The 26,557-nt window shown below is 41.9% G+C and overlaps 1 protein-coding gene and 1 pseudogene across 2 annotated transcripts in view; one reads left to right on the top strand and one right to left on the bottom strand.

Annotated features, from left to right (window-relative positions):
• Positions 1 to 26,557, top strand: part of ADAMTS2 (ADAM metallopeptidase with thrombospondin type 1 motif 2) — a 198,225-nt gene that overhangs the window by 44,226 nt on the left and 127,442 nt on the right. The gene's annotated exons all lie outside the window — the stretch shown is intronic.
• LOC140656377 (uncharacterized) lies at positions 16,799 to 19,517 on the bottom strand (annotated as a pseudogene).

Below are 26,557 nucleotides of genomic sequence, written 5' to 3'. Positions count from 1 at the left end.
CTGACCTGGGATGGAAAATCCTATGCGCTTAGGTCATATGCAAAGGATTTGTGAGTCACATGGAATTTGCACGTCACTTGCTGAACTCAAACCTTGGAAAAGGCTAATCTTCTGTTAATTTGTGTAAACAGGAAGCTGTGTTCAGCCATTCAGATATTCTCAAGCTGCACACTCTACCCTCTTATAATGTTAGTTTTCCCTAGAGAATAGCAACGTCCTGTCAGCATGCCAGTCCTACTTTATATTTCATACCTGTACATTGACTTTGCCTGCATGCCTAATTCTTCTGCCGAGGTTTGCATTATTTTATCTTTCAATTTTAAAACTATGTACATCTGTAAAAACAAAGTATAATATATGGTAGTAGTATGCTACTGTATTCATTTGAATTAATGTCCCTTAAAGTGCAAAGGCTGCAGAATTCATGTATTGCAGGGTGGTAGAGCTCTGTGCATTTAAAGAAAACAAATCCTGTTTTTATAAAGGCCAATTTATAACTGGCTTCAGGTTCATTTAATTTTGGTGGTGCAATGAGAGGAAAAGTGGTGTCAAAAACTTAGATTATCAGTCTGAATTCACAGACTGTACAATCTTGTTTTTGTTGCCTCTCTACCAACAGGAATTCTGCATGTTCGCATTCTTGATCCTTCTCCTCTTCCTTGAGGAAACACAGCTGTGGAGCAGGAGCCGTGATTGTACTGCATTTCTGGGGAGGGCAGGGGGAGTAGGGTTGCACTATATGTAAATGAGATTGTGTCGTTTCTGCGTGTCAGGAATAAGTGCTTTGTCATATCAGTTAACATCTGTTTTCCCATTAGTGAGTTTTTCTGCCCTGAAAATGGCCAAATGTCCCAGTCGCAGGTACATGAAGATTAATAGCAGGCATAAAGTCATCCCACTTTGAAGCTGTGAGTAGTTGCTTTTTGCCTTGAAATATGATGATTTATTTACTTGGTGTAGTAGCCTTAAGATTTCTTTAACAATGCTTGAGGATTGTTTATTTGAAGAACCCAAAAAATTGATCAAAACTCACTAAAATTGTGAAGTTACTGGGCCTTAGCTAGAGCATATCGAGCCTCTGCCAGAACGGTCTTGTCTGGCAGTAAAGTGAGTGTAGCTGCTCTGTGTTCATCTTCTGGGTAGGATTAAGTTATGGCAAACAAACGCCTGTTCCAGATTAGCGTATTCCCCAGGGTTTAATGAGCTTTAATTTATGTGCGTCAAATTTGTGGCACTAGTTGATGCATTTACCTCTGCTTATTCTGCTCGTCTTCTAGCTTTGGATTGTGGTGCCTCCTTATCTGGTAGGAAGCCTGCTAAGCTATGACTTTTTTCCAAACTGCTCCAAGCACCTGAAACATCTCTCACATAAATTTTCCCCTTACACATATTTTGAGATCTCCTTTCATGACTGGTGCCCACAGCCCTGTTTTTAAATCAGTTGCAGCAACATCTACATGGTGCAGTGGAGTGGTCCTCTGGCAACACCTCCACGCTGCCCAGTGTCCACTGTCCCCCTTCTGTTGGGCTGTTGAGGCTCAGAGCCTGGTTAGCCTGGGGGAAGGAGGCATGGCTCAATCACAAATCAGAACACACCATTTTGCTTTTTTGTAAATAATCTAGTTTACAAAAAATGCTGGCCCAGATGTGACTGATGGCTGCGAATGGGGTCATGTCAGCCTCTCACCTCTCTGCTCCGGTTATCACAAGTGAGAGGCTCCTCTGGGTTAGAAGCCTTCCCCACCTGCTCCTTCAGGTAGCACAAAACTCATTGCCAGTGAGGAGATAAGAACTTAATCTCTGATCTGTGAAGCTTTCCAGGGAAACCCGTTTTGTATTGTTAATAATGTAAGTTGGCTGTTACTTACAGATGGTCTTTCCCTCTGCCTCTACGTGAACAAATAATCCATAGAGTGTGATAATGCCCAGAGCAGATGTGTGTTAGAGAGAGAGTGGTGACAGTGGAGAGCATTGACCTGAAGTTGTGAGTTACAGGGCCGAACATACCATGAGCTGGAGTATGTGATACACATATGGGATCCTGTATGTGGTTTCAATTTACATGGTAATTTTTTTCTTTTTGTATATATTTTTTCCTCCTCTCCTTTTGCTTTCCGTTACTATCTTTTAAAGTTCCTGGAAGAAGGTAGACAAACCGTTTTCTTTGGAGCCAACAGCAATACCACGTTATTTTGCTTTTGGCAGTCTGCTAGCACTTTGGATTTTGATTTCCTTTACCTACTACATATATTTATATATGTAGATATTAAAATAACACGAAATGTATTTTGTCTGTTTCTGTTCATCTTTAAAACAATGTGCAGCTGTTGAACTGCACATGAGTGTTCACTTGCTGCAGGTCATTCTTGCTGGATGTGTTGTATTGCTGCACCCAGGCAATGATCTTGGAGAACAGTATGATGGGCTTGGTTCTCTCTCCCTCTCCTTTAAAAAAATAAGAATAATAATAAATACTTATAGGCATATATGTGGTGAGGAAGAAACTTTGAATGATGTTCTTGGCTTGGTCATTTTTCATCACCTTATATTTGCTGTGATATAAATTTCTTGTTTCTAAAAATTCATTGGCGGCAGCTGGATAGCAAACCACTTGTGACATTTCAGTGGAAACCTTGTTCTGCTCCTCGCCGCTCAATCCTTTTCTGTTGGACCTTTTTGCCCCTTACTGTAGGTTCTGCTTTCTCTCCCATTCTGCCTTTCCCATCTCTTCTCTTTTCTTTCCTTTCCTCCTTTTGTTGTTTTGAGTCACGGGCCTTCCCGTTCCATCTTCTTTCTCGCTCACAGCAAATAGAGGATTTATCTTAAGCGTTTTGCAGCTGCAGGTCTACTGAGACTCCAAGGAAAATGTTTTCTGGGGTGTTAGGCTGGCACGGAGTGGACAGAGCAGCAGGGTTCAGGTCAGCGATGTATGGGGCCTGTTTTCCTTTTGCTCTGCTAACCGCCTCTGCAACTTGTCCTTGTTCAAGAGATGCATGAACTGTTGGTAGCTCAGAGCATGTGCTGTGTTCAGGCTATACCATGCTGCCCTAAGAGGTCACTGTCCAGAATTTTGAGTCATCGGATTACTCCTCCAGCACATTAGTCACGTTTCTTGGATGCAAACCGGAGGCAGGGGCTGTGTAGGCTCAGGCTAGTGACGTAGCAGAAGGAACACAGCTGTAGATCCATTAGGGTTAGTTGGAAGTTTTTGGTCCATTTCCCCTCTGAAAAGAACACTCTTTTTTCCCTCCACAAACTGTAAATTTTCTCAGAAATGTCTATGTAAAATTTAGATTTTCCTTAAAAAATGAGAAACAGCAACTTTTTTTGAGATTTGTAGAGAACTCAGACTTTGAAAATGTTTTTATTTAATTGAGAACAGAGGTAATTTATTTATGCTGACATATTTCTCTGGAAGCGGATGGGGAGCCCCTTTCCAGCCTTTCAAAGAGCCACCCTTCCTCTCTGCTCTCCCCTCCTCTGTTTCTGCATCACGTATGTGTAGAAGCACCGAGCACAGCAACGTGACTCATCTCTCCTCTGCGAGCACACAGTTGCCCCTCCGTCATGGTGACCTGGAGGGACAGAAGTCTCTCTGAGGTACATCACTACCTGTCCTGGGCCCTCTTGTTTATTCTCAGGTAATGCAGATTTGTGTTTCTTTTCCTGGTTTTATATACTTCCGTGGGTTTCCTTGAACTACCAACAAACCACTGACAATCTGGCTAAGATTCTGGGAAAGAATCAAAATATTAGATTTGCATCATGAGTCCCCTTCCTTCAGTGCTGCCTGGCCTTTGGGACCCCAACATGCCCAGAGCAGCTTCCCAGCAGAGCAGAAGCTTCTCTGCTGACGTACGGTCCTGTCCTCTGGTACAGTACTGTATTTTGTTCTCAGGGCTGGGAATACAGTGATGCTCTGTAATGTGCTGATTTGCAATTCCCTGACATATGCTAGTTACAATGATACATTAGGTTTCAGGAAAACAGCCCTCCTAATATACATGGGAGATAACACACCAGATGACTGTTATGAGAGAGATCTGAGACATTTTATTTAACTTAATATCAAACCAAATGGAGAAACTTTGCAGCAATGACTGCCAGATTATCCTCTGAGGACCACAGCCTGGCTATTTGGCTGCCAATAAAACTACATATTTTTGTATTTACTAATGGGGGAGAAGTGAACTCTCCGTGGTGAGTAATACAGATAGTGGCTGCTCCAGTTCCTCTTCATTCATCACTATACTGCTTTCCCAAAGCAACGGTCAGTGAATATATTTGGTTTGCTTGCCTCCGTTGTAGGATTTGCATTCGTGAATCACCGGTGGGTCTGTGATTGCATCCTGGCAGTGAGGACCAAGAGAGCTGCTGTTTCAGGACCCTGTACGCCTCTTTCCTGCTCTTGTTGGAGGACAGACCCAGGTGGTGATTTAGTGCAAGGGGAAGGTCAGGACGTGGAAAGTTTACTCCCTCAGCCCGTGACTCACCTTACCTTAGGCACGTTCTTTCACATGGCAAGGGAAAAGGTCTATGATCAGGGCTTCATCCTGAGTTGTACGACAACCAGCCACTGTCAGGCGAGAGGCGACGTCTTTTAAGTCTGCCAGTGATTGTCTTGAAGTAGGTCAGTAGGTCATGCCCAGATATCTTTAGTTTCTTTTGGAGGATAGCACTTGTAATCCAGGTGTTGATATGTCTTTTAAACCGCAGGTAAGATAACATGTTCTGCACTTGTGTAAAACAGGAATTTCAGATGCAGAACAGTTGGTTGTAATGACCAATCCTTGTATGCTTTCCTTCAGGGTTCAGTTACGTTAAGTTTATTTTAATGAATATGGTATTGAACTTTTCACAGTAGGGCTTAGTGAACAGATTGGAAATTCTGAAAAAGATATTAGAACTGGGTGAATAATTCATAAAGAGTAATTTATTTCATGAATGTCACCTTTTTCTGTTTGTGAATTGCCTGGGAATAAAGCATGACTTGCTTGAATTTAGTTGTTAATTAAAATTATGCACCAAATAATTTCTGTCAGCAGTCCTTACTTTGTAGCTCATTCACAAGCAATTTGTTGTGAGCAGTTGATGTTCAGGAGCTCAGCTGTTACACTGAACACAGAAATTCCAGGATTTATTTTTCCATTTTTTTAATTATTGTAACTTGATGATTTTTGCTTTGTTGAAAGAGTTGACTCAGATTCCAGAGTATTCTGATTCATAAGCGTAAGAGAATATTGCAATATTTGCCAGAATTTCCTGTTCTGGCCAGCTGTTCTGCCAAAACATTATTTTATTAGAAGGCAGATGAAGCAATTTCATTAACAAATATAAACTGTCAAATTTCTTCCTGTCTTCTACCTACTCTGAAACTTAACTTCTGATTTTCATAGTAAGCAATATACAAAGGCTGCCTCCATCATGGCAACGTTACCAGACTGTAGTGTTGACTTATTTCAGGCCTAAGTTTGCAGAGTGAATGAAGAGGAGCTCTGACTTTTTTTCTCCATTTCTCCATTCCTAATAACGGGTCAGAACAAGTCCATGTCAGGCTCAGAGATTATCAAATTTTACGTAAGTAGATTGCTGGTTTGTGGGCTGTTTGTTTTGTTTTGTTTTTTTAAACAATGTTGACTCAGTCGCACAGTAGCAAGAATTAGTTACCTTCCAATATCTTTTCCGTGATTTTCAGAAAACTCATCAGCTAATGAGAACCATGTATCTTTGCACTTTTTGAAAACTGGAAGCTAATGTAATACTTCCAAGCACACTGATCTGTAGAAATTGCTCCAATCTTTCTTTTGCCCATTATAATGGACTTTATTAATGCACCAGATTGCAATATACAAAATTAAAGGCATTAGACATGTATACTGCTGCGTATTTGACAAGGTGCTGCATATTGCCTGCGCCAGGTTTGCTGGCTGTTATCGCTCTGGCTGCACGCTCTTTATTACACTGTGCTGAGGTTGGGGACTCCTGCAAGCTGGGAAGCAATGCTGACCTTATGAAACACCCTGTTTTGTTGCCTGTCTTTCTAGTCTGTCTCAGTGATCAAGTTGTCATTATAAATACAATTTAAAATCCCCTAAGAACTTCCAGAAATGTGTGTAATTTACCCCAACTATATTTTATGTTGTTGGATGAGCACTGAAAGTGCAACTTCAGGAAAGCACAGACTTGCAGCCCACGCTCCTGGACTCAGCTGCTCCCCTGCCAGGTAGACACTTCTTGAAATAGCATTGCCCACAGGGATCGTTTGTCGCATTTGAATTGATAACTGGCAATCTGTTGTAACCCGTGTTGCTTTTTCATCATTTCTTGCATGGTTATGCCCTCAGCCTGACATGTGCCTCCCATATGGAGTCAGCCTCCGGGGCTCTGTGCCCTGGACCGTGCATATTACGGTTGGACTCGATGATCTTAAAGGTCTTTTCCAACCTAAATGATTCTATGATTCTATATGCAAACTGCAGCAGGCAGGAGGCAGGTGCCTGAGCTGCAGTGTCCCAGGCCGTGTAGCAGCACATAACTGAATGATGCGGTCTTTGCTATGTGCACCTGGGTAACTACACTTGACTTACGCAAGCTCAAGTTCACCAGCTGCTGTGTATTGGCGGATCGTAATTCTTTCTGATTACCTGATGTTTACCCCCCTCCTGGTTTGTTTTTTGTATCTAGTCCTTGTGTGCAGGGTTGTAGTTTGATCGTAAGCAATGTGTGGGTTGCATATTTATGCAATGCCTAACTCTTTACTCCTGAGCTACTTCAGCAAAAATAAATAATACTGCATGTTCAATATTTATTCTCCCTTTTCCACTGAAACAGAGTCGGAGCAATATAATAGGATCCATTTAGCGTTTGCTCATTTGCTTTGCAGAATTCTTCCTGCTTTTTCTCTGTTTATGTAGGAGTCTAGTATTGCTCTTAACTGTAGATTGCAATATGTAGGTTTTCACAGAGTAAACATATACTCAAATCTGTACAGAAGATTCTTGGTTAATAATAGATGAGATGAACAGAGCCTGTTTTGATTTGACATTATACATCCTTAAATGGGGTGTGTAGGGGAGGCACATTGCGCTGTCTGAAATGCACAAAAAGACAAAAATACGAATATTTATATATTTTTTTCAGTGCACAATTCCTTACACTTGGGTCAAAGGAAAGAGGAAGAACAAATTCCAATAAACCTATGTGTATTATTAATGAGCATTAGCTCGCTCAAGAGGACCTAGATCTTATGTGTATTGCTCAACTAAAAAGGTGCAAAACAGATCAGTGGAGATCAAATGGAAAAAATTCAGCCAATTAACTCACTCATCTTCTGTATAGTAGTAGAATGAGGTCAGACACCCATAGGTGTGCACTGCATGAAGGGGCTTTTTTAAGCGCAGTGTCCAAGGTCCTTGTTACAGCCATGTGTCTTGATATTAAGAATGTTGACTATTCTGGTTTAGGCATTTCCAGCAAGAATTAAGGGTATGGTTAATCCTTTCCTTGCTAGGAAGAGTTGCAGGCTTAGCATGACTAGTGAGTGAGGCAGGAGTTACTGGAGGAAAAGGTGGCAGATGGGGGAGTTGCTTTCCAGGCTTCTCTATCCACATATTTTCCATATGAATCAAATGCTTTTAAAAAACATTGTAGTCACATTAGATAGTGTGATCACATGGTCTGTGCTGATCTGTATATGTATTTGCACTGCAAACCTGGTCTGTGGTACTTATATTCTAATTTAATGATTTTTTTTCCATTAAATTCACAGAGGCCTCCTAATATCAGGCCCCGGCTGTCATTTTAGAAGTGCATGCACGTGCCAGGTATCTGGCTGTTCTTTGCATGCGTGCTTCACTAAGGAAAGATTAGGTCCAGGTTTGAAAAGTAAGTTTACTTACTTTGTTATGCATACAAATATTTAATTATATTTCAGCTCTTTTTTAACGAGGTGTAGTTAAGAGTCCCTGCATGTTAATTTTAGCCCTCTATAAAATTTGTGCAAGTACTGAACAGAAGTGTACAAATGCCCAAGTTTACCTTGGCGGAGCGCAAAAAGGAATTTGAAAGTAAATGGGTCTTTTGGCAACTTTTCCCCTATGAATCACTTGTAAAATAGGAAAACCCTCTGTTTGCACACATCTTTCACTTGTGCCAAGTGTCTTGATTGCTGGAGAGTCACATGCAAGTCTCGGAGAAAAACAGAGTCCCAAAGACCAATTGCTGCTACCTGAATTTTGTAGTTCTTGATTTTGCATTTATAGCCCCATGCCTGTTCAGGCACAGGAGCTGAGCTCTGAGAGCTCTTGCCATAATGAGTGACTTTGCTTTCCGAAGCAAAGGAACAGTTAGGAGAATTTTTAAGGTGTGATTTAGTTTCCCCCATGAGACAGAAGCAATAAAAAAGGATGGTGCAGAAGCTGAAGAAATGTTTGTTTCTTAATTGATTCCTTTCCAAGGAAGTTTAAAAAGGAAGGAAATTTGAATAGCTGCTGAAAGGAGAGTTCTGTTATCTACTTCTGTAACCCTTATTTTCCAAGGTTTGGTCAGTATTTATACATCTCTCTGCTGAGCTGTATTTTTGGCACCAAAATATTGGTTGTCGTTTGCATAATCATGTGATTCACTTCAGTGGCTGCCTGCAAGAAAGCTGAAGTTATTTTTATTTAAAAAATGCAATTAATTTTAAAGCTTTATGCTAATTTTTAAAAATCTCTGCAAGATGTGGAGAAAAGCAAAATTTTGTTAATTCTTGAGAGATGCATAAAGGGACTTGGAGAGAGTCAAATTAAAAAAAAAAAAAGTAGTTTTCAATTCCTGTGAGATTGAACTAAAATTACTTTTTCTTTTCCTCCAATAAAGTACAAAAATTCAGCAGAAACTCTGTAAGATAACCCTTAGAAAAAAAATGATAGAAAAATGTTGACCTTCACTACTCTGCTCTCTTTTCTTCCTCCTCTTTGCCCAAGGTAAGAAGTAGCTACCCCAAGCATTGTTTGTCAGAGCTGTGGTTAAGTGTTGTTACCTGTAGTGACTAGTTTTACAAATACAACACACTTGTGAATGTAGAAGTTAGTGAGTGGATGAACAAGTTGGTTCGTGCTAAAATCATTTGGTGCCCATGAATGTACTGATGCATTTATAACGAAGGATGCGTTAGTATGTTTAAAATTGTGTCTGTATTAATGTTGGCTGATAAAGCAAAGACATCCCAAATGTAGTACATCGAGGATCACAAGCCCAGTGTAAAACCAGGGGGAGTCTGAGCTCTGGGAGCACATAGGTGTGTTAGCACGTGAAGAAAGGGATTGCTATGTTTTTTCCCAGAGCAAGACCTCAGGGCTAATTAACCTTCCTTATACATGCTCTCTTCCTCCTCTGAGATTATCCCCATGGGTTGAAAAATGACATCTCCTTCTCATGGTAATTTACCATATTTCTAAGTGGGCATTAGCCCAAATGGAAACCAAAAATGGGTATCTGAAAATTCTTTAATGAATCAAAGTGGGCTGAAGTACTTACCTTTGGTCCCTCTGAAATGGGCTGGTGATTTTGTGAAGAAGGAGGAAAGGCTGATAGCCCAGAGTAAGAGGAAGGCGAGCATCACATCTGAGGGCTAGAAGGATTGCCATTTAATTTTCAGCCTTTTTAGAAAGACCAAACAGGGGTGACCTGAAATGTTCTCATAGCCCAGACCTCTTTCAAACACACATCTGGTTGCTGATGTGATCAGCTGGAGATATGAACTCATCATCATCTCTCTCATGAGGCACTTTGGTCCAGATTTACTCTGGGCACCTAACTGAGGGACACCCCTGGAGATACCACTGTGGGCCCTGTGTTTGTGCTTTGTGGGCACGTGAGAGACCGCTGGAAGAATGGGTGGGGTCCTCTATATAGTATAGGCATGATGTGACCTAGCCATACCTGGATTTTCAAAGAGGAGACTGATTGTTTCATCCATCACCAGTCGAAACTTTCAGGGACAACTTGCTGCCTGTGTCTGCCACCACAGGAGAGCACTTGGCATGCCAGGGGTTAATTCTCACTGCTCTGTACTCGCTGCAAGAAGCTAGGTCTGATCACAGTCTGCTGTCATGAGCAGTGGCCTCTGGCCACAAGACGGAACAGGTTCCTTCCACATACTGTAATTCTGACTGATGGAAGGCTGCTTAAGAGGTTGAAATATGGCTAAAAATGACAGTACTTGTCCTCAGGCTCTTCTGGGAGAGTCAATGTATCTTGTTCTTTTGTGCTCCTCATTCTCCCTACCTCCCCTTGCGCTTTAATGCTTTCCCAAGGTTTCTTATTCCTGTAGACCTGGGCAAAGGTGGCTGTTTGCATTTGGTTCTTGTGCTGTCAACTGGGAGATGCTGTGTCTGTGCCCACCCATGCTGCCCAAGCGCTGGTTCGGCTCCAGGAGATTCGGCGAGTGGCCGTGTTGCCCCGCTGGCGGCTGATGGCCGCTGCATCACTGTCCTCGGCCACCTGGCTCGCAGAGGCAGACTTCTCCACCGAGCACAGACGCAAGGGAGAAGAACAAAGCGATCACATTCGTCCGTTTACTAAAGCAAATCTAAGTGTTGTGCCATCTGTTCTGCAGCTACATGAAACCCAGTGAGTTCTTTGGAAAACGCAGAAAATATGTTCAGAATCTGGGGAAAAGATGGATGTGAAAATAAGATGCTGAGAATTGGTAGGAGCATGGATAACCAGAACAGACCAAAAATAACAAAACAAAAGCTTGAAGTAGAAAATACAAGAAAGAAAACTGCCTTAAAATGGGGGGAAATCCAACACTCATTAGATTTTTCTCCTGTATCTTCCCCACTGCCTTTTATGTGTGTGTTCATTTTTTCACATTGATTCTACTCAGGAGAGCAGATCCAAATTGGCATTTAATAGTTCAGAAATGCTGTGATACAGCAGGAGCCCGCAATGCCGCACCCTGCTGTGCCGGTGAGGGGGACCGGTCCCTTCTCGCTGATGAGAAACGCTGAGCGGCTCAGGTGACGCTGGCTACCCCAGCCTAGCATCGGGCCTCCTCTGCCTGCTGCGAAAAGGCACAGCTGTGATCCAAAGCACAGCTGTGTGTCGTTTTTCAAAAGCCAGGAAGGAGAATTGCAGACTGTGTGAAAAATGATAAAATCTGGAAAACTTTTTAAAGCAACCTTTATAGCTTTGTGAAATTCTTGCTTCCCCAGAGTTCAGATGAATCCCATGAAAGTCTAATTGTGTTAAGCTCCTCATTGCACTGCAACGACCGTCCTGGGCTGGTGGCTGTGCTGGCGGCAAGCAGCTGGAAGAGAGGGTTGTTTGTTGACCGACTCTTTGCAGCAGAGTAGCAAAGGGATGAAGCATATCATGACATATCCCTCACGGCTCCTGCTTTGTAAATGGAGAACCACAGTGTGGTTGGAAGTGCCTCTGATGCTGAGAGCCACTTGGAGTGTGAGGTTTTGCTGGTAGGAGAGGAAAGGGTATCTTGTGGTTCATGCTCTGGACTTGGCCTTCAGGACATCTGGTTTCCTGTCTCTGCCACAGAGTTCCTGCATGTCCTTGGGCAAGTCATCCAGTTTTCCTGCATCCTGTTTCCCCAGCGAGGGATGGGGGATTGCTTTCCTCCAGCACGGTGCTGTGAGGCTCCATGGGGTTGGCAGTTACCATAGAGACGAGGTACCTAGATAGAATTTGAAACTTGCTGAAGGAGAGCTATGAAACCTGATGGTGTTACCAAAAGAACAGCTCGGCTTTGGCCATGTTGTGTGTGGCAGCTATAACAGGTTGTAAAACTGTCACAGTAGGTGTAAGTACTGTGAAACCAGGGTCAGCTGGAACATAGACTTGTAAAAACAAAAAGCTACCAGTACAAACTCAACCCGTAAATACGAAGTAATATCACTAGTTAAACAAATAAACTAAAAGAGATTTTTCTCTTTAAGATCCTTTGGGTGTTTTCATCTGATAAAGTCTTTTGGTTTGGCAGGAGTCCAAGACCAAGAAGTCCAGACCTGCTTCTGTTCTTTCTGGGGCACCCTGGAGCTTCTGAGGCTCCTCACTGTTTGTATTAAAGGTCTTTAATTTGCTATGAGATGTCAGCTGGAGAATGAAAACCGTGGAGTTACTCAGTGATTTGTTTTAGGCAGAGGGAGGCAGGGGAAATCATGCTTTAATTTAATTGATACTCTCTTACTCTTTATTGTGAAATGAAGAGATGACTTTCAGGTATTCCGTATTGCACCATTAATTGTTTTCCTCTGTCTTTCTCATTCATATTAAAACAAATATTTAATGTCTTCAGTCTCCCTGCTGAAATGAGAGTGCTTTTGAGGTCCTGGTCATTCCCATTCAACTTCTTTGGAAACATTTGTTTGGTTGTATTTGCAGGCATCCTGAATCCAGTGTTTTCAATGCAGCTATGCCACTGACTTGTGTAACAGAATAATAATGCCATCTGTCTTGTCTTTTTTTATCCGATATTTAAGCATCCTTTTTTTTTTTTTTTGGTGCTGGTTGACTTTGACTGTAGAGTGAGAGGAAATCTTCATTGAACTTGTTGCAATAGTCATCCATCCCTCACCTGAGTTGGAAGTAGCTAATTTAGGACTCTTTAAGATGTGTAGGTTGGTTAAATGCTCCTGCCAAAGCATTTTAGTTTTTTGTCAGTGTTAGCTTCCATTTGACAGTTTTCTGTGTGTTCATTCCCTGATCATGAATCTCTTGGCTTTGTGATAATGCTATCTCTAACCTGAATTGTGTAGTTAGCAGTGAATTTAAGGTGGAAAAGTGAGGATTCTGTTGACCTCCTTTGTAATTTTTCATAAATGTTGAAAGTTCATTGTGAAGCTCAGTGGCTCACTGTCCATATGGCCACGTCTTACCACCAGTGTGTTCGTCTGTGTGGTCTGGGATGCACATGAGTTGATTGAAACCTCTGTTTTCTGGATGAGGGATGTTTCACTATCAGGCCCTAGACACCTCCATGTCACCGATGGGTATCCTCATCAGCATTCTGGATGTCCTCAAGAAACACAGAGCAGCTATGTTTTTCCCTGTGCTGGATATTTGTTCCTCCTTGTCGTGGTTTAACCCCAGCTGGCAACTAAGCCCCCCCAGCCGCTCGCTCACTCCCCCCCCGGTGGGTTGGGGGAGAGAATTAGAAGAGTAAAAGTGAGAAAACGTGTGGGTCGAGATAAAGACAGTTTAATAAGTAAAGCAAAAGCTGCGCACGCAAGCAAAGCAAAACGAGGAATTCACTCCTCCCCATGGGCAGGCAGGTGCTCAGCCATCTCCAGGAAAGCAGGGCTCCATCACGCCTAACGGGGACTTGGGAAGACAAACGCCATCACTCCAAACGTCCCCCCCTTCCTTCTTCTTCCCCAGCTTTACATGCTGAGCATGAGGCCATATGGCATGGAACAGCCCCCTGGTCAGCTGGGGTCAGCTGTCCCAGCTGTATCCTCCCCCAGCCCACACACCTTGTGAGCATGGGAAACCGAAAAGTCCTTGACTAGTGTAAACATCACCCAGCAACAACCAAAACATCAGTGTGTTATCAATATTATTCTCATACTAAAATCCAAAACAGAGCACCACACCAGCTGCCAGGAAGAAAACCAACTCCATCCCAGCTGAAACCAGCACACTCCTCTAGGCAGGACTTGGAGAGATGATTGCAATAACTGACATGGGTTTGGGTGGTGGGGCTGATACAGATTATCTGATAATTTCTTTTGAAAACTAACAGTTTTTGCATTTATAAGGGGAGATAACTGGATTTCTTACTATAATATTTCCTCTGATCCAGATTCCTGGCTTGTAGTTCTTGTAACTGTATTTGGACAATTGACTTTGAGAAATTTGTAAGCATTGTTGTTGGCTCAAGAGCTACAAATATTTTTTTTCTCTCTGCCTAGTAGTCTAAACTAATAATGTCTGTTTAATTATAAAGCAATCTCATGAGATTTACAGGCAACGTTAAATAAGAAAGCCACATTGTTTTGTAGAAGACATGTAAAGTGGGGAAACTGCCTCTTGAAGAATTTCCTTAATATCTTTTGTGGTAATAGTATTGTCCAAATAAATACATTCCATTTGTAAACTTACCAGAATGTGTGGTGGCCCTAACACAGCTCTACTGGTATGAATATATGAGCCCACTGACATATGGTATGTAGTTTCATTTCTAGTAGTTCTGAAAGATTTACAGGCTGATTTATGCTTCTTTCTTTGCATTTATTTTCCATACTGTCTTATTTTCAGGAAGTGCATCCTCTATAGGCTCCATTTGACTCAGTGTATGTTGTGTCCAGCTTCTGACTATCTAGTTGCTAGTTGCTGCAAAAAGGTTGGAGCTTCATTTCTTTTTTTTTTGAGAAAATAGGCACTTTTCTTTTAACTTTTGCCTAAGAGTATAGGTGCTTTTTGTTTTCCAAAATAAAATGTTATTAACAATCTACCTTCTACTTCAACACTTGCTAATTTTTCATTTTTCTACAGTTATTATCTACTTGTGATTGTATCCTTTAGAGTTTTGTGTGTGCATGTGAGTATTTTAAGTTCTTTTGTGCTGCTTGGAGTTTGGTGAAAAGTTTATGGTTACTGGAGCCATAGTCTAAGGAACAGGCAGAGGGAACATTCTTGTTCTTCAATTCAGACAATATTAAATTGTTTTATTAGTAGCTGCAGCCTTGGAGGGAGTGGAGGAGAAAAATATCAGGAAAAGCACAAGCAGCAAAAACCAAAGAAAAATTGAGGTGATCAAGATGAGGGAAAGACAAAATCACATGAACCATACTGTGTTGGACCAGATGTCCATGTAAGTCCTTGTCTTCAAAACTGGCCAGTAGTGAGTGACTGTCTTTGGTGTCTTAGCATTAGTAGCCTTCTGTTTTCTTACTAGACACTTCCTATAGCAAGGGGTTCCAAAACTGAAATGTATGTTGTATGAAGCCATACCCCCATCGTCTGTCAGGCTTCTTGGTCTTTGTACCCAAGTTCTCTTTAGGAGCTCTTATTAGAACCTGGCTTTGCATTTTCATTTGCAGTCAGTCCTCTGGTTCTGAAGCAGTTTTGAGCAAACCATGACACACGCAGTAGCTAGACTGTTTCATTTCTGAGTTTTGTCAGGATGAAGTCCTGTAACCTCTTTATTGTAGATTTTATTCTATAACCTCCTCTTCTGATTTTTCAGTTTGAGGCAGATCCTTCAGTTCAACCTTAGATGGGGAGAGCTCCTACATAGGGGCCTCCTGTAGGTTCTCCAAGGTTGAGCATGTTTTGAAGAACCTAATTTAATTTTGCTGTTATGGTACTGTCTCTGAGTGCTCCTTTAAGCCTGGATAATGTGTTGGCCTTACAGATACCCTGATGAGTTTTCAGCTCCTGATGTATTTCAGAAAGGTTTTATAATTAGTTTTTATGCTTTTTGCAAGTTATTCCTCAGATTCTCTTTTGGCTTGCCTTATTGTGATTTTACGTTTAATCTGCCAGTTTATGACCTTTTCAATTTTCCTAATTTGGGCTCTTTTTTCTTTTTTTTTTTCCTTTTCTTTCTTTCTTTTTTTTTTTTTTTTTTAAAGGATGGAGCCTTGCCTTGCTCTTTAGCAATGCTGACTTTCATTTGTTCTTTCTCAACTTCTTTGGTGGATGGTTGTTGCGAATGAGTGATTTAGAGTGCTTAAAAAATCACCGTCAAAGGTATTAGCAAAAGTGGTTTTAATATGATGTTGTAAAAGTGCGACTTAACAAAGTTCGATAGGAAGGTTCACTCTATTAATTACTGCATGGAAGAAACATACAAAGGAAAATTGGGTTACACTCGAGTTAGAATGATTCACAGGGAGACTGGGGATGCAAAAGGGTATGGAGAACCCTCCTGTTGAGTCAGGAGGTTCAGAGTAGACTCCCTTGCTTTCTAAACTCCTGATGGAGCTTAGGTGCGGCTAGGTCCAGTCTTAGTCTCGGACTTGGACAATGGTTTATGTCTAAGGGATTGTACATGCAAAGTTTATGTAATGTTTCATTAGCATCAATTCAGCATGCAATCAAAGTTGCCAAGACAAAATCAAAGTTACCATACTACAAGGTTATGTGCAATATTGGTCACTTACCAAGGATCTGCCGTTGGTAAAAGGTCTCTCTGCCTCGAGGAGCAACCTTAGAGGTATCCCAGCTCAAGGGGAGATCACCACCATGCAGCCACGCTGCCTAGCAGGGAGGGCTCCAAGAAGGCTCACTTAGGCTGTCATATTTATAGGATAAAGTGCTTGGCTCTTTTACATGTCAAATTACATGCGATAGGAAAGGTATGCATGAGGCTCCTTGTACCCACAGCTTGCTTTGTTCCTTTATAAATGAGTCTTGGAAAAGCCACCCACTATTCATGTATCAATTGCATGATCAGTGTTCCAAGCTCATATGCATCAATGCTTTCCATGCCGCTCGGCTTGTTTGTGGGTTCTCAGAGAATAGGTCGGGACCAGAGGAGTTCTTGGCCCGGGCACGGCCTAGGCCTTTACCTCCTTTGGAGCCTGTACCAAACTACTGCTACTTTGGTTAAGAGGTCAAGTGCACCCATCACACTCCACCCTGTGACTACAGTCAATCCACTTTATTGACTCATAGAGTGGTAGTATGGTTACTTGCCTCTATGTCATAAATATGTGGCATATTGCAGATCAGTGGCCATTATTTGGTAAGCTGTTAGTTTAAGTGTCCTAATTAATGTAGTTGTATACCATTTTACATACAGAATCAGTTGACTATATATGTTTTACATGCTGGATTGATGTAATTTATTTCATTTTTTGACAAACTTTGATATACAGATCATTATAAGCAATAAACATAATAAGGTTAAAACTAACAAAGCTACAATTGGGTGCAGCATTAAATTCAAAATTCCAGTTGCTCTTGCAGACCATCCAAAAAGAGTTTCCCACCAGTGATGTTCTTCATCTTTCCTCACTCTTTCTAGGACATGGTGTATCTCCTCTGCGTCATGATGGATGATAATCAGGGTTCTTTGTCTGTTGTTTTGAATTCGTTTTAGCAATTGACTCAGGTCATTATGTCGCAACAGTTTTCTAACCAACGTGAGATTCATTCCTATAGGGGTAGGTAATAAATCTTGACGCAATGTATAGTTAGATTGTAGCAGTTAGTGGGTTGTGACAGGAGCTGAATAGTTAAAGTCGCATCCCATAATTTTGGTAAAATTATGAATACAGATATTTGAGTGATTATATGTCTCTACAGTGATGCTGTCTATAAATATAGACCCACAAAGGGTTCTCATACAAACACATGCATTTTCAACATATATAAGTACAGCTTCAGGGGTTTCATCAGGATGTATTTCAAAATGACAAACATGTTGTTCTGTGTCAAGACAAATGTCTTGGGCCTTAATGGTATTACTTTCACAAATAAATCCCTGTTGTTCCCGTATGACACATGCATCAACATCAATAGTTTGCCATTGGTTCCCTTTTTGTTGGGCCCATACTCTATGTTCTAACAGATAGAGGACAGTTCCATTGTGATTTAATCCCAGTGCAATGATTGGGTATATGGTGTATACCAAAGCATTGCGTATTGTTAAAACAAAAGCTGTAGCTTTACTGTCAGTAGGGTCATAGGTAAAATTGACTAGACACCATCAGGATTGGAATTCCCTTTCAAATTCAGTTGCATTATCCCAGATTACTTTTCAAATTTCACTGGGTAAGGTGCCCTCTTCACCTTCTCTTACAATTGCTGCCGCAGTAGATTGTACCCATAACTGAGCTTGAATACAACTAAGAGCGAGAGAGACATTAATTTGGGTTGCACCTAGTGCGTTCACAATTAGTTGGTGGTCCTTTTCATTAATTCTTTCCCATGGAGGTAATATATCAGATAAGAGCCATTGGTTAGTTCCCAGTGCCAACAGAGAAGATTGCAATGGACCTTCTAATTTGTGTAAATTACTTGTTGTTGAGATTATTTTGTTTGCTAAAACTTCAGTGTCCCTGCTGTTTAATACTCCTAATCCTGTTCCTAAAGTGCCAGTCACATCTCTTCATTATTTTGGAGAGGTGAGGATTCGTCCATGCAACCACACTAACCATCCTGCGTAGGACACACTTAGGAATGGTGAACAGGTAGGTTTGATTGCAGAGATTGTAAGATGCACTGATAATTCCACTCATTTGAGGGACCATGATGGATTAAATAGCACTTGTTGCTGGCCTGTATATTTGATGGCATAGGGTCAAATTTTAGAAATTTGTGGGGATAGAGGTTTTTTAGCCTTTACAGTCAGGGCAGATGTTAAGTGAGGAGTGGTGGATGTTGTTGTGCTAGGCTCAGTAATGTCTATTTTGAATTTAAATGGTAGTCCCGTGTCCCTGTGAGCCCAGATGCAGATTACAAAAACACATTGTACTAAGGTGAAATTGTACCAACAGTCCAGTCTTTCAGAAGTGCAAAATTTTGTGTCTTTTGGGTTTGATATAATGTTGTACACAGAAATCTCAGTTGCCTTCTCATGGGTAGACCCACTGATCATCCGGCATCCTATTTTAATTTCTGTCCCTGCTGTTCCCCAAAGTCGGGGAATTTTATTAACATCAGTTTCATTTCTGTCCCAGCTCCATTCATTTTCTAAGTACACTTCAGTTCCAGGTATGACCATGGTGGAAAGATTTAGATCTCTTTTCCTAGGGAGTGTTCCCATAGTCCCGATATACTTAACATGAGCTTGAGACCGTGGCCACTCTAGGGTTCTCTCAGTAAGACTCCTTAGTAAAACTAGGGGAGTATTCAGAGTAGGTACTGACGTTGTTGTGATAGGTTTAAGTGATTCTGAGAGATATTGTTCCTAGTATTACATTGCGTCCCTTCAGAGCGTTCCATCTGCATGATATTTTAACATCATAATGTTCGTCCCCTCTGGCATGTATTGAGCAGTGACTTACGTTACAGCATTTTCTATATGGCGTGTAAGAGTTATTGTGAATAATCATAACATATATATATCCCTCATTAACAGGTGATCGTGTTTCACAAGTCATGTTTATGTTGCTGTCTGTTAGTAACAAGATGGGTGGCTTATCTGTACTGACACAATCGTGGCTGATTTCCTGATTGATAATTGAGACAGCTGGGCGTTCGTGGGGAAGCAAGTATTATCGAAATCTTCAACAGCAGTAGGATGATGTATCTTATTTTCATCTTTGAGGAGGCTGCAAGATAAAAAGGTAAAACAAACTGGTCTCGGTGGGGTTTTCCGGACAGGTTACCCCATTAGAAAGAAGGAAAAATCAATTGTGCACTAATTCTGTGTTTTGCACAACTGCTGTCAATAGCTTCCCAGGCAAGTGGGCCATGAGGTTTAGTTAGAGTCATAGGTGCAGTTCCAATTTGTGGTAAATTTACCATGACAGGTTGTCCTGGCTGTAATGCTGTCGGATATTTTCTTTCATCGGGAGGTGGAGCATCAGGTCCAGTTTTTGTAAAGAATGCTCGGCTTCCATGGCTCCCAGTGGGCCCATACCAATTATTCAATTGATGAAGTACTTTGCAAAGTCGAGTATCCCACTGGGCCTCGTGTGGCTCTTTTTCAATAAGCCATTAGCTCTTTCTACCATCCCATTTGATTGAGGATAGTAGGGGGTATGGAATACCCACTAAATTTCTTCCTGTTCTGCCCATTCTTGCACTTCCTTGTTGGAAAAATGTGAGCCATTGTCACTTTGGATGACATTGGGGGTTGGTAGGCCTGACAACCAAGAGGATAATCCCCTAATGGTGCTCTGACCATTAACCTTTTGACATGTAGTTGCCATAATTAGGCCTGAGATGACCTGTACTCCTGTGAGGATGTACCGATATCCCGAGGAGGGTTTGAAGGGTCCAATGTAATCAATTTGCCATGTTGACCATAGGGTTTTTACCTCATTAAGGTGTAGGGGTGGTGTTTTAGCAGGGTGATTTGTTTGCAATTTCAGTTTACATTGGGCGTATTCTGTAGCGATGGTTTTACATGTTTTCATGTTTAGAGGCCAGCCTTGGCTTTGGGCTGCAAAACAAAGTGTTTCTTGGCCTGTGCGGCCTAACTTTTGATGTAACCATTCCCTCAGTTGGTACCATACAGGATCTTGTGTATCTCCTGTTTTTATTCCCTTAATTCTGGCTAATTCATCTACTTGTTGGTTCCATTTTGTGGCTGGTTGGTCATTGTTTACATGGGCTTTTACCCATCCTAGTTTAAATGGTGCTTGTCTAGCTATATCTAACAGCAATTGTCAGTCTTCAGTTCTGCAAACTGGGGATCTATTTACTTCCAATTTAGGGCTTCCCATTGACAAAGCCATTGTGTGGCACCTGCCCACACAGCATAGGAGTTGACAGATAACTTTTGCTCCGTTTTGTGCTGCTAGAACAACTGCCCTTAATTCTCCTACTTGTGTACTACCTTCACCTTCTTCTATTACCTGTTTGCCTGTGGTAATTTCTAATGCGGCAGCTTTATACCGCCATTTGCCATTTACCCTCTTTACTGAGGCATCGGTAAACCAAATGCCTGCAGTCGGTGTTTTCTCAGTGAGGGGAGGTGCATTTAGAATCAGTGAAGGTTTAAATGGCTGTTTTAGTGCTAATGGGTCAGTGTTTATAGGCATTTGTAATTTGGAAATTTTTGTATGTCCTTCAGTCAATTGCATTTTATCTGCTACTCCCATGAGGTAGGCACACCATTTTCTGGTGGTGGGTTTCTGTGCAATTCCTTCTGGTGGAGCAATTCCTTCTAGGACTGTTTCTAGCAAATTAAATGGCCCTCTAGTCTGAACAGGTTGCCCCTGGTGTATTTTCTCAACTTGTTTAACTGCTTGGACTAAAGACAAAAGTCCCTTTTCCCATTCAGAATATCTGTTCTGTCTCTTTAAATGCAGTCGAGCTAAACATTAAAGGTCCTTTTGGTCCACTCGGACCTGTCTGGAGTAGATTGCAATAAGTACCGTGTTCTGCAAAACCCCATTCTGCTATAATAGGGTTGTGGGGGTGTACTGGCCCCAGTGAGTGGTATGTCTTTAATTCCTGTATTAGAGTTTTGACTGTGTCTTCATGTTCTGGGTTCCATTTCCATGGTTTTCCTTTTCGTAAAAGTGAGTACAGTGGGTGAGCAATGATAGAAAATCCAGGTACATGTTTTCTCTAGCATCCTAAAGTACCCATAAGTTGTTGTAATTCTTTCCTATATTGGGGCATCTGTTACCGTTCTATTTTGCTTAGGGTGTCTGGTGGGATTGCTGCACTACCTGCAATCCACCAAGTACCTGAAAATTTTACTTCTCTACTCAGTCCCTGACATTTTTCGGGTGGGATTTCAACTTCTCCTTTATGTAGTGTTTGTCACACTGCTGCTGCCGCTTCCCCCACCTTTTCAGGGGAGGTTCCTCTGATTAGGGTATCATCTATATATTGGTATAGGTTCACATCTTGAGGGAGTGAGACTGTAAGAGTTCAGCAAGCGCAGCATGAGCAATCATGGGTGAATGTTTCTATCCCTGTGGGAGTCTGTTAAAAGTGTATTGTATACCTTCCTGACTAAAAGCAAATTTCTCTTTATCCTCCTGCAAGGGGACCATAAAGAACATGTCTTTCACTTTCACATCTAGCACTGCCATCCATGGGTGTGTGGCCGCTTGTAGCATGGCTGTTAAAGTTGCAATATTGGGTACTGCAGCCATTAGCAGAGCTGTGTTGGCATTTGGGCGCCGATAATCAGTTGTCAGACGCCATCTCCCATTTGGCTTTCAGACTGGTCAGACTGGTGAATTGAATGGGGAGTGGGTTCTGGAAATAATGTGCCGATCTTCTAAGTCTGCTATTACTTCAGAAATTCCATTTTGTGCCGCAGCAGAAATCGGGTATTGCGGTACATTAGTAACTTTTGAATCAGGGAGTGCCGGGGCTGTGTGGAGTACACGTGCTGTAGCCTCCCGATTTTTATCAGGGTTAGAGTCGGTATTTGAACCAAAGGACCACACGCTGCCGTCCGGCAGGCGCCAGGTTCAGCCGTTCAAAACATTGAAACCCAAAATATTTTCATTGTGATCTTTGATTGCAAAGTGAGTAGACAACATGCGCTTCTCACCCGGGAGCCATAAATTAACTTTCATGGTTTGGCAAATAGCACTTGCTCCATTCAGTCCGGTAATTTTAACTCTTTGCCGTCCAGGTCGTACACATAGCATCTAGGCATTCTGTTGTGTTCATATTGAAATTTGTGCTCCTGTTATCTATTAGGAATTTTATCAATTGTCGTCAGGGACCAACTGGAATAAAAATATATGGGCCATTATTATTTATCCATTGATAGGATTCCACTTGCCAGACATGCAGGCCCAGCTGCTGTCCTGGCATTACTCATTTTTTGGCCTCATGCTTTGCCATTCATCCCTAAGGGGGAGGAAAGGGTTATCGCTCTTTCTTGGAGGGGGCAATGGCATCGGAGTATTTGGAGTATGCTCTCTCCTTTCGCCATCATCGTGTTTCTGGAATGCTTGAATTAATTAAACTTATAATGCCAGTAGGCTGTCATTATCTTATAATGCCAGTAGGCTGTCTCTGAATTGTGGCTCTGGGAATGCCCAGTGCCAATGCTTTCCTCCTCAGTTCTACACTTGCTCTGGGCCTTCAATACACTGTCTTTAAGTAGTTCAATGCTACCTGCAATGAGGTTCTCTTTTAGGTGCCCGTTTAATTCTTCTTTAACAAGTTTCTTTATTCTTATGTAGTCATCGATTCTGGAAGTGAACACTGCAGCAGAAATATTACAGGTTTTGTTGTTCTTTCCAGGACATCAAACACCAGCACATTGTGGTCAGTGCTACTGAGTATTCTTCAACAGCAACAGTTCACCCGCACTACTCACACAGTCGAGGGCTGCATCCCCTTTGCTGGGCTTGGTCTCAAGAGCTTCATGAAGCAATCATTAATGATATCTAAAAATCCATCCTCAGCACTGCTCCCCAAGATGATATTTGCCCAGTCTACAACCCATAGGGTTGACATCTCCCATTACTATGTGCTTCCTGCCCTTGTAGCGCTTTTGTTCTCCCTCTGTATATCTCAGTTGCTGTTGCTGTCTGGGTCAAGCAGGTGACAGTATCTCCCTATACTGTTCTTTTCCTGTATACACCTAGAAATTTAATCTAGAGGGATTCTGGATTCTTCTTTGACATGGTTAAATGGTTAATTTGGGTTAATTTTAGGCTCTCTTCTCCACTGACAGGCTGGAGTGTTCCTGTGTGCTTTCTATCCCGCTGTTACAGTGTCCCCGAACTGTCTTGTTTTCACTTAGCGGCTGATAAGCTCTCATGAGTACACATCAAACTTGCCCCTCTGTACCCGCCTCTCCTTTTATTTAAAGTACTCTTTACAGCCTTTGCAGTACACAATATGGTGATGATGTGGGAGAGACTGATCTCTCCTGTACAGACTTTATCCATTCCAGAATTTTTCCCAATGCCTGGTGAATCCAAACTCTTGTTTCCATACCCACTGAATCCACAGCTCATTTCCTCAGCCACGCACTGTATCTCTGACTTGTCCGTTTGTCAGACTGGGAACATTAAAAGAATGCCATGATGAAACTCCTGGTTTCAACTTGCAACTTGACATCCAGAACCTCTGTCCTCATGCCCACAATGACCATGAGCACCAAGTCCCCCCCAGTGCTTCCTAAGAGACCCTCTAGACATGCTGTGAGATCCACCACATTTACTCTAGCAGCCAGATTGCCATATGGATGCATATATATTGCCCTTAAGGAACAGTATTCATTTATATGAGAGTGCACTTTTATTTCACTTGTAGCAGTGAGGAGGTTGCTTCAGGTGTCTCTGGGTGGTCTGTCTGGCTTCTATTTTTGTGGCTGGCCTGTGAAGTTAGGGATGGAGAGCCTCCAGCTTCTTTCCAGCGACAGCCAAGCTCCCACTGCCCTGGAACTCCCCTTTGCCTTGTTGGCTCGGTCAGGACGAAGCAGAGCCTTGGGACAGGCTGGGCTCCCTTTGCTGAAGCAGGGGGCTCACAGAAGAGGCCCAGCTCACGTTTGATTTTGCTTTTCCAAGGACATAGATCACCAGCTACTGCTGAGTTCCCTGAGCCTGGTTTGGGCTCAGCTGATGTTCTTTATTTCTTCCTCTGCAGAAGTCTGCTAAAATGTATTTGTTATTGTGCAATGCCTAAACCTTGTTCCTTGAACTGTAGGTACTACTGCAATGTAAAGAATAAGGAATGTTAATTTAAAGATTTTTAAGGACAAGTTTTTGAGATATTTTCTTTTTTTAAGCTGCATAAGACTGCCTATAACATTTCAGGCTAAAATTTCTGTCAGAGTTTCTTTTTTTGTTTGTTTCCTGGTATGTCCAAGCTTTTCTCATCAGCAATTCGTATTCTCTCTGTGCTTTCAAATCTTGGAGAGTTATAATATGCCTCCCTTCTTCTTTGTCATATAGACAAATAGTGCACATTAATTCTTTGATTTAATCCTTCTTAATAAGCCTGTTCCTCCAGGGATTAATTATTTTAGTTTCTGTACTGAATCTTGCACTTTGTTGACATCTTGTACTGGGAGTCTACAACTGAGTGCAGTATAAAATTGAAAGCTCATCTCTCATTAGTTTTTCATGCTCTCATTTGGATAACCCCTTTCCAGGTTCGTTTCTCCAATACAGGCTAAGAGAAGGAAGGTTTAAATAAGCCCATCTATAAGATGTGGAAAGGAAAACAAGTGCCAGCTGTAGTAAACTTTTGGTGCTTTTGTTTCCCCTCACCCTTATGGGCATCCAGTTTAAGTAAAACCTGCATTTAGCAGAGAAGGACCCTGTCTGATTTCCAAGCCATGAGTAACTGCATTGGTCACTCCTGGACCTGTAGCCGGATTTGGGTGTTTAGCTGTTGCATAGAACAGTGCAAAGTGGGTGTGAGATGCACTCTCCCAGGTGGGAATTTTTACCTGCTGGGGATCTTGCTTTCACTGGAGTAGCTAATGTCAGAAGCTGCAGACCAGGGAGACCTGGTTCTGCCGAGGTGCATGTCTTTCTACGACAGTGATTTTGGGGTAAGATTCCTGTACCTGCTCACTGCGTGGTTGTGTGGGCACTGGGGCTGGTGTGCGAGAAGGAGAAGGGGTGGTAGAGCACAGCGGAGGAGAAGATGGGAATGGCCCAGGGCTGAGCCGGCTCCTGCAGTTTGCACTCTGCAGCTCACACACTCCTTTGGAATATGAAATGTTGCTGCAGTGACATCTTCTAAAGGGAAGATTCAGGATTTCTATAACGTAATTTTAAATTACTTTAAATGCTAAGTCTCAACTCAGATGAATTTAATATATTAAACTTTTTTAAATATAGTAAATCTTTTTCTCCAGTGTGTGGTCTGGATCCTTTTATCTTGTTTACCATAGCAAAGACCTAGACTCCGTTTCCTACCTGTTAATGGATCTGATCCAGCCCTGCTGAATTCAGGATGAAGACTGTTTTGGGAGGCTGCAGCGATGCTTTGGTGAAAGTCTTTGGCCTGTCTTATATAGAAGGTCAGACTAAACTGCTTTAATATTTATGAATCCATTTATGAATCCTGGCCTTGAGATTTATGAATGTGACACCCGTTGACTTCAGTGGGTGGTGATTTGTGCCTTAAGCAAATATATTTTTGAAAAGAAACTTGTGTAGCAACCATCCCATTTTGTGAGAGTTTGAGCTGAAGAGCTTTCTAGTCAGACTGGTTTTGTTTTCTTGCAGAATGTCAATTCGTTTTTATTGCTGAGGGTAGGACTCAACTATGCATTTTGTCAAAGTGACCTCAGAAATGCTTTATTTCAAATGATTCCTTGTGTTAAAATTGGGAAAGTTAATCCTTTTGGATCGTGCTGTTAGCAAATTCATGGACTTGATATTCGTGCTTTTCCTCCCTGAAAGATTAAAATTGAGAAACTCTGTTGCAGAGAACTGCAATTACTGTTCCCTGCTTGCAACAACAGCAATCAAGTTTACAATCCCCTGAGTCTGCAAGATCTGCTTCATTTATCATTTTCATTCTTAACAGCTATTTAATAACTCACCTCTTTCCTGCTTGGAATTACACATACCTGTGGACATCAAGCCTAGAGACTTTCAAAAATGTTCTTGCATAAGCATTATTTTGGCTAAAAGAACTGCTTGTCTCTGTTTAAAAAGCTACAGAATTGTCACAGCTCTTGCAGCTGAACTCTTCAGAAACGAGGTTCCTGCTGTTGGTGGTGGAGTCATCCGAAAGGTGGAAGCCAGCCTGGCAAAGGTGCGATGCTGTTTCCCTGTATAGCAGCTGCAGGGAAGTCTGCTCTGAATTTGCCTGCTCCGAAGTCTCTGTTATACTTTTGCAGGCTGTACTGTGTATTTGCCACAGATACTCATTTTGCAGAAAGCCATGGTTTTGTGTATTACCTAGACCTTTTGCAAATTAGATTTACCTCTCTTGTGATCTACCAGGATTCAGACGTGAGCAGCTGCTAGGATGGGGCAGGTTGTGG

Source organism: Ciconia boyciana, chromosome 9, assembly GCF_034638445.1.
Source record: "Ciconia boyciana chromosome 9, ASM3463844v1, whole genome shotgun sequence".
NCBI lineage: Eukaryota > Metazoa > Chordata > Aves > Ciconiiformes > Ciconiidae > Ciconia > Ciconia boyciana.
The sequence above is the reverse complement of the archived record's forward strand: the minus strand, read 5'-3'. Positions and strand labels throughout refer to the sequence as shown.